The sequence below is a fragment of the Aulonocara sp. 'chitande type north' Nkhata Bay genome, linkage group LG5 (genome assembly GCF_057382095.1).
Source record: "Aulonocara sp. 'chitande type north' Nkhata Bay isolate Kocher_YH1m ecotype deep benthic linkage group LG5, A_spYH_male_GT1.1, whole genome shotgun sequence".
Taxonomy (NCBI): Eukaryota; Metazoa; Chordata; class Actinopteri; order Cichliformes; family Cichlidae; genus Aulonocara; species Aulonocara sp. 'chitande type north' Nkhata Bay.
In genome coordinates, this window is record NC_141348.1 from 4598365 (window position 1) to 4607005 (window position 8641).

At 37.1% G+C, this 8641-nt stretch overlaps 1 protein-coding gene across 2 annotated transcripts in view; it reads right to left on the reverse strand.

Moving 5' to 3' along the window:
• cntn2 (contactin 2) overlaps nt 1–2532 on the reverse strand; it is a 90583-nt gene extending 88051 nt beyond the window's left edge. For both annotated transcript variants that reach the window (XR_015128994.1, XM_086291025.1), the window contains exon 1: nt 2301–2532. The gene's annotated coding sequence lies outside the window, so the exon portion shown is untranslated. The remainder of the gene's footprint in view (nt 1–2300) is intronic.
• Between the last annotated feature and the right edge of the window lie 6109 nt (nt 2533–8641).

Consider the following 8641-nt stretch of genomic DNA (forward strand, 5'->3'; position numbering starts at 1 on the left):
ATACCTATGTGGTATGTGACTTTTGTTGCCATGATGCCAGGTCTCTCTTGAAAATGAGATTTTTAATCTCAATGAGATTTTTTACCTGGATAAATAAAAGACTAATGATAATAATAGCTGCAGACGTCCTGTACAGGGGTAACTGTACGGGACAGCCTAGCTGTAACTGACTAGGTCTGCGGACAATCCTAACATCCTCTCATGATGCGACCAACTAGCAGCCCTCACAGTTAGCTGCAACCAACAGCCACGCTCGCCCCTGATCCTTGCACTTGATAAAATGGCTAGGTCATACTTTAGCGGTCAGGAAAAGAAGTCCTGGAGATCTGTTTACAGGATTAGAACAGCCAGGAACCATAAAAGATGCATACACGGTTTAATCTTTACCAGTTCACAGGATTAAAAAGGAAACGATTAAATGCAGGTAGGATTTTTTTTATTTAAACAATTTAGCAGGGACAAAGCAAATATCTGAACCAAATAATATGACTCATAAGATCAAATCACATAAATCCTATAAATTCTCAACTAACCAGTTCTGTGCTAATGCTTCTTGTCTACTACTGGACTTGAATTAGTTAGAGTTTACGCCCATGCCTGCAGCACAACAGTCTCCCGGTCGTGCCTGAAGAAGTGAAAATGTGGAAACAGAGACTCAGTACAAAGTCGAGCAACTTCATCAAGGCCTCATTCCAACACAGCAGGATGAGAAAAGACTTTTAGGTCGTAGGTTTATCTTCCAGGACTCCAGCTGTGAACTTTTCTTCAAGAACAACTCATTTTACACATAAACATCACAGCCACGCTGATCTCAAATGGACCTGACCAACGCAACTACGAGATAAAGGTGCAAACTTACAGTTCTAACAGTTCCGTCCTGTAACTGTAAAATATAAGCTTTCTGTTAATTCACAGAAAATGTGAATGACTGAAAAAACCTCTGTCATTATTGTAACTGAGTGATGGATGACTGATACCTCCTGTTCATGATGCTACTGCATTTCTCTCATTCAAAATCATTACTGATCATTTTCATTTATTCTCTTATAATTACCATGCTCACCTCATACGGCTGCATCCTGAGCCTTTTATGCAGACGGACTCAGGTGGATGAGGTTTATTTATATGTGTTTAATAAGTATTCATTTGTTTGGTGTTTGAAAATAGCCGTGTTAGTTATCTTATTATAAACAGTAAACATGAACAACAAGAACATGATGATAAATTTATATTTTTTACACATCAGCATAGTAAAAAGTGCCACAGTAATAAAACAACACATGTAAGATGTGTAGGCCTGTGCCACTGTACAGGCGTCCCTCTGACACCGAGTACCAGAGAAATACTTCCTTAGACACTTTAGTTTGTGAACTTATAGCCATAAATTACAGCTGAAAGATTAAGGTAAGGTATAAAACAAGTTTTCAGCAGGTCTTCAAAACCAAGCACCGATTCGGCCAACTTGATTGGCTGAAGAAACTTATTCCAAAGTGCAGCTGCCTCTTTTTAAAACAAGAGCGTCCAACAGTTAAAAAAGACTCAGAGCAGATGATCAGAGGAACTGAATGCTGGAGGAAGGTCTCAGTAGCTGATATATGTGGGAGCCGGTCATGTAGGGATTCATGTTATTAATTACATTTCACAATGAATTTCACTTGCAGCCGCTGAAGAGATAAAAGAATAGGCGTGTTGTGTAAGCAGCCTCTGGATGCCTGAGGAGGACTGATACATGTGCAAAGTGATTTTTGTAATGGTTCATGGATTCAAATTTCAAATGCTGTTCAAAAGTTCCAGATTCTTAGCAGATGCCTTTATAGTGGTGGGAAGAGCGCGATGTAATGGCTGACCATCATTAGAGAGCCTGGGAGCCACAGGAACCTCGGTTTTCTTGGATGGGATTTCGGGAGATTACTGGGCTGTTTTTCTGCTCCTCATGCCCACCCTACTCACTCTGTTTGGAACCGAAAGATCGAGCTGCTTCAGTGTCCCCAGGAGGCTGAGCCGCTACACGAATATGTGTCCTGCATGGATGCAACCCCAAAGCAGCAACAATAAGAAGATGATCTCTGACATATACAGATCTTATCTGATTCTGCGACCCCTCGGTTAATGCAGGACGCTTCATTATTTCATACAGGCAGAGATTTCCGGTTGAAATGTAGCTAATAACGCACAGCACATTACATGTTGGCGTTATGAGTCAGTGTAAAGGAAGAACACATGTGACAGATGTGTGAACACCACCAGATCAAATGTTAGTGCTGCTGCCAGTGAGGAAGCAGAGGCGTCGCTGTGTTTACCTCGCCGAGATGCGGACACTTTCTCTCCGGCACTGAGACGCAGCCGCGGATCGTGATGCTGCTCTGCGTCCTCAGTCCTCCCTGTCTGCCGTCCGTCTGCTCTCCTCTTCTGCGTTATCAAACGCTGGTACTGCGATGATGGGCCAGCCTCCAGCCCTCCCTGTCTTACTCCTGCTCGAATTTCTTCCTCCTCACAATGTCTTGCCTTTCTTTCGATCACCTTCTGGTCACTTCTCGCTACTGTCAAGTCTGCAGAAATACGGCAGCAACACTTCCGGTCCCCACAGCCGATAGATTTGATCTACTAACCCGGGACAACAACTTACATATTTACTGCCAAAGAACATAAGATACGTATTTTTCACAACAGAATCATTCCACTTGATGTCAGTTTGACTCAGGTGCTACTAACACTAACTACCTGCATAAATATGTTTTTCTTCTGCTATTTTTTTCAGCATACCGAGACAGTAAGAAAAACATTTCCACCGTTTTTCTTTTAGCGATAGTTGGCCATGATGTGAAAGCAGGAACTGAGTGCTTTATAGTCTAGGTGAAGAAAAGGTTTCACTGTTGGTCAGTGTGCAATAGAGTTGTTAAGCTTCATATTTTGTGATGGGTCTCCCTCATACGTTACAATTTACCCTAAGCTGTGTTATAACTAACCACAGCAATGAGGCAGGTTGAAACAGCTGAACTCCTTGTGTTTGATACCAATTCATTCAAGTAAAAACATTGTGACTTCCGCTGGAGAAATGGGGATATTGTCTCATCTGATAAATCTCATAAATAAACTAAATATATGTGTATATATATATCATATTTCAGACAAGCACAAACGTACATGGTGAACAGTTAAAAGCTGTGCCTCAGTAATACTGGTGCGTTTGACCTACATTATTTATTAGTTAATGTATTTTATTTTTTAATTTAGTGTGAAACGTGACACCAAACGTACAACAGGACACAGGGTGGAGACAAGGCGATGACAAGACAAAATAAAATACGCATATTTACATATTTCATCAAACTTTGTGAAATATATTCTTGAAATATATAAATTAGAACAAAAATATCAAAATGAAGATGTTGACTTTTGTCTTCATGTGTGCTGTATTTGATTTATAGCCACTATGATCCTCGCATATTTTTTTTTAACTTTATTTGAAATTATAAAGCGAACAGTCAGTCATTCCAGTTCATTTAAAGCAAGTACAGCAAAACTAATGGCGTCAGACGGCTGGCCAAAAACTCTTATTTTGAAGACAAATTCAAGCTACTTCCGGTACTATTCGCTCTCTCGGTCCGTGAGCTTGACGCAGCTTCGCCATCTGTCAGATACAAAGGCGGCATTTTTTCTTTCCCTTTTGTTGCGGCGCTAGGCCGCCTACCAATGAAGCAGAGCGGCGGCAGGTGTTAGCGCCCATCCTCCCACCACACCCCGTTTCCCCGGGGACGAGGGGGAGAGAGGAAGCCCCCGAACAAGCCCCAGAACTGTATGTCGATACAGGGCTGATGTCATGCATACACACATGCATGACATCAGCCCTCTATCTGGCTTTTGGCAACAAACGTTTAAAGAGGTTAGCATTTAGTAGTTCTGTATTAAACATTTCTATTAAAATGTTGTTTAAGCTTCTGTTCGTTGCTGTCCAAACACAACGGCTAATTATTAGCAGTAATATAGATAACAAGTCAATAAGGAAAAAATATTTATCCATTCCACAATAGAACCGCTGTCATATGTTTTTACAGCTATATGGTTAAAAAATATGGTTCTAAGTCTGAAATTTAAAGCCATGTTGGTCCCTTAATCCAGGATTACATCTACTGCCAACAGGCTGAACTCTTCTGGCTGCAAAGACACGTCCGATTGTGTGGAAATCTTTGCAGAGATTGCCCAGCTCCTCACTTGGTCTATGACCTCACCAGACGCTTTCACAATGGGTTCATGGTCCCAGCTGCTGGCCTCAGCACTTCAGAACACTGGATTCAACACATACTGTGTTCAAGAGTGTTCCTTACAAAGAAAGGAACACTCTGTGTTTTTATGATAGCTTCATTTTAGTGGAGAGAGACAGAATATCAACCAGATATTCACAAAAACACATGTACACCCCGCATAAAGTAACAACATATTAGGTGGACACAGCACACAACCAATGTCAGATGCAGATAGATCGACAGACAGACAGACAGACAGACAGACAGACAGATAGATCAATAGATCGATAGATAGATCGACAGACAGACAGATAGATAGATAGATAGATAGATAGACAGACAGACAGACAGATAGATCAATAGATCGATAGATAGATCGACAGACAGACAGACAGATAGATAGATAGATAGATAGATAGATAGACAGACAGACAGACAGATAGATCAATAGATCGATAGATAGATCGACAGACAGACAGACAGACAGATCAATAGATAGATAGATAGATAGATAGATAGATAGATAGATAGATAGATAGATAGATAGATAGATAGATAGATAGATAGATAGACAGACAGACAGACAGATCAATAGATAGATAGATAGATAGATAGATAGATAGATAGATAGATAGATAGATAGATAGACAGACAGACAGATCAATAGATAGATAGATAGATAGATAGATAGATAGATAGATAGATAGATAGATAGATAGATAGATAGATAGATAGATAGATAGATAGATAGATAGATAGACAGACAGATCAATAGATAGATAGATAGATAGATAGATAGATAGATAGATAGACAGACAGACAGACAGACAGACAGACAGACAGACAGATAGATAGATAGATAGATAGATAGATAGATAGATAGATAGATAGATAGATAGACAGACAGACAGACAGATCAATAGATAGATAGATAGATAGATAGACAGACAGACAGATCAATAGATAGATAGATAGATAGATAGATAGATAGATAGATAGATAGATAGATAGACAGACAGATCAATAGATAGATAGATAGATAGATAGACAGACAGACAGACAGACAGACAGACAGACAGACAGACAGATAGATAGATAGATAGATAGATAGATAGATAGATAGACAGACAGACAGACAGACAGACAGACAGACAGATAGATAGATAGATAGATAGATAGATAGATAGATAGATAGATAGATAGATAGATAGATAGATAGATAGACAGACAGACAGACAGACAGACAGATCAATAGATAGATAGATAGATAGATAGATAGATAGATAGATAGATAGATAGATAGATAGATAGATAGATAGACCGACAGACAGACAGATAGACAGATAGATCAATAGATAGATAGATAGACAGACAGACAGATCAATAGATAGACAGACAGACAGACAGACAGATCAATAGATAGACAGACAGACAGACAGGCAGACAGACAGATAGATAGATCAATAGATAGATAGATAGATAGATAGATAGACAGACAGACAGACAGACAGACAGATAGATCAATAGATAGATAGATAGATAGATAGATAGATAGATAGATAGATAGATAGATAGACAGACAGACAGACAGACAGATAGATAGATAGATAGATAGATAGATAGATAGATAGATAGATGATAGATAGATAGATAGATAGATAGATAGATAGATAGATAGATAGATAGATAGACAGACAGATCAATAGATAGATAGATAGATAGATAGATAGATAGATAGATAGACAGACAGACAGACAGACAGACAGACAGACAGACAGATAGATAGATAGATAGATAGATAGATAGATAGATAGATAGATAGATAGATAGATAGATAGATAGATAGATAGATAGACAGACAGACAGACAGATCAATAGATAGATAGATAGATAGATAGACAGACAGACAGATCAATAGATAGATAGATAGATAGATAGATAGATAGATAGATAGATAGATAGATAGACAGACAGATCAATAGATAGATAGATAGATAGATAGATAGATAGACAGACAGACAGACAGACAGACAGACAGACAGACAGACAGACAGACAGATAGATAGATAGATAGATAGATAGATAGATAGATAGATAGACAGACAGACAGACAGACAGACAGACAGATAGATAGATAGATAGATAGATAGATAGATAGATAGATAGATAGATAGATAGACAGACAGACAGACAGACAGACAGATCAATAGATAGATAGATAGATAGATAGATAGATAGATAGATAGATAGATAGATAGATAGATAGATAGATAGACCGACAGACAGACAGATAGACAGATAGATCAATAGATAGATAGATAGACAGACAGACAGATCAATAGATAGACAGACAGACAGACAGACAGATCAATAGATAGACAGACAGACAGACAGGCAGACAGACAGATAGATAGATCAATAGATAGATAGATAGATAGATAGATAGACAGACAGACAGACAGACAGACAGATAGATCAATAGATAGATAGATAGATAGATAGATAGATAGATAGATAGATAGATAGATAGATAGATAGATAGACAGACAGACAGACAGACAGATAGATAGATAGATAGATAGATAGATAGATAGATAGATAGATGATAGATAGATAGATAGATAGATAGATAGATAGATAGATAGATAGATAGACAGACAGATAGATCAATAGATCGATAGATAGATCGACAGACAGACAGATAGACAGATAGATCAATAGATAGATAGATAGATAGACAGACAGACAGACAGACAGACAGACAGATAGACAGACAGACAGACAGACAGACAGACAGACAGATAGATAGATAGATAGATAGATAGATAGATAGATAGATAGATAGATAGATAGATAGATAGATAGATAGATAGATAGATAGACAGACAGACAGACAGATCAATAGATAGATAGATAGATAGATAGATAGATAGATAGACAGACAGACAGACAGACAGACAGACAGACAGACAGACAGATAGATAGATAGATAGATAGATAGATAGATAGATAGATAGATAGACAGACAGACAGACAGACAGATCAATAGATAGATAGATAGATAGATAGATAGATAGATAGATAGATAGATAGATAGATAGATAGATAGACAGACAGACAGATCAATAGATAGATAGATAGATAGATAGATAGATAGATAGATAGATAGATAGATAGATAGATAGATAGACAGACAGACAGATCAATAGATAGATAGATAGATAGATAGATAGATAGATAGATAGATAGATAGATAGATAGATAGATAGATAGATAGATAGATAGATAGATAGATAGACAGACAGATCAATAGATAGATAGATAGATAGATAGATAGATAGACAGACAGACAGACAGACAGACAGACAGATAGATAGATAGATAGATAGATAGATAGATAGATAGATAGATAGACAGACAGACAGATCAATAGATAGATAGATAGATAGATAGATAGATAGATAGATAGATAGACAGACAGACAGATCAATAGATAGATAGATAGATAGATAGATAGATAGATAGATAGATAGATAGATAGACAGACAGACAGATAGATAGATAGATAGATAGATAGATAGATAGATAGATAGATAGATAGATAGATAGATAGATAGATAGATAGATAGATAGATAGATAGATAGATAGACAGACAGACAGACAGACAGACAGACAGATAGATAGATAGATAGATAGATAGATAGATAGATAGATAGATAGATAGATAGATAGATAGATAGACAGACAGACAGACAGACAGACAGATCAATAGATAGATAGATAGATAGATAGATAGACAGACAGACAGATCAATAGATAGATAGATAGATAGATAGATAGATAGATAGATAGATAGATAGATAGATAGATAGATAGATAGATAGATAGATAGATAGATAGATAGATAGATAGACAGACAGATCAATAGATAGATAGATAGATAGATAGATAGATAGACAGACAGACAGACAGACAGACAGACAGACAGACAGATAGATAGATAGATAGATAGATAGATAGATAGATAGATAGATAGATAGATAGATAGATAGATAGATAGATAGATAGATAGATAGACAGACAGACAGACAGACAGACAGACAGATAGATAGATAGATAGATAGATAGATAGATAGATAGATAGATAGATAGATAGATAGATAGATAGATAGACAGATAGATCAATAGATAGATAGATAGACAGACAGACAGACAGACAGACAGACAGATAGATCAATAGATAGACAGACAGACAGACAGATCAATAGATAGACAGACAGACAGACAGACAGATCAATAGATAGATAGATAGATAGATAGATAGATAGATAGATAGATAGATAGATAGATAGATAGATAGATAGATAGATAGATAGATAGACAGACAGACAGACAG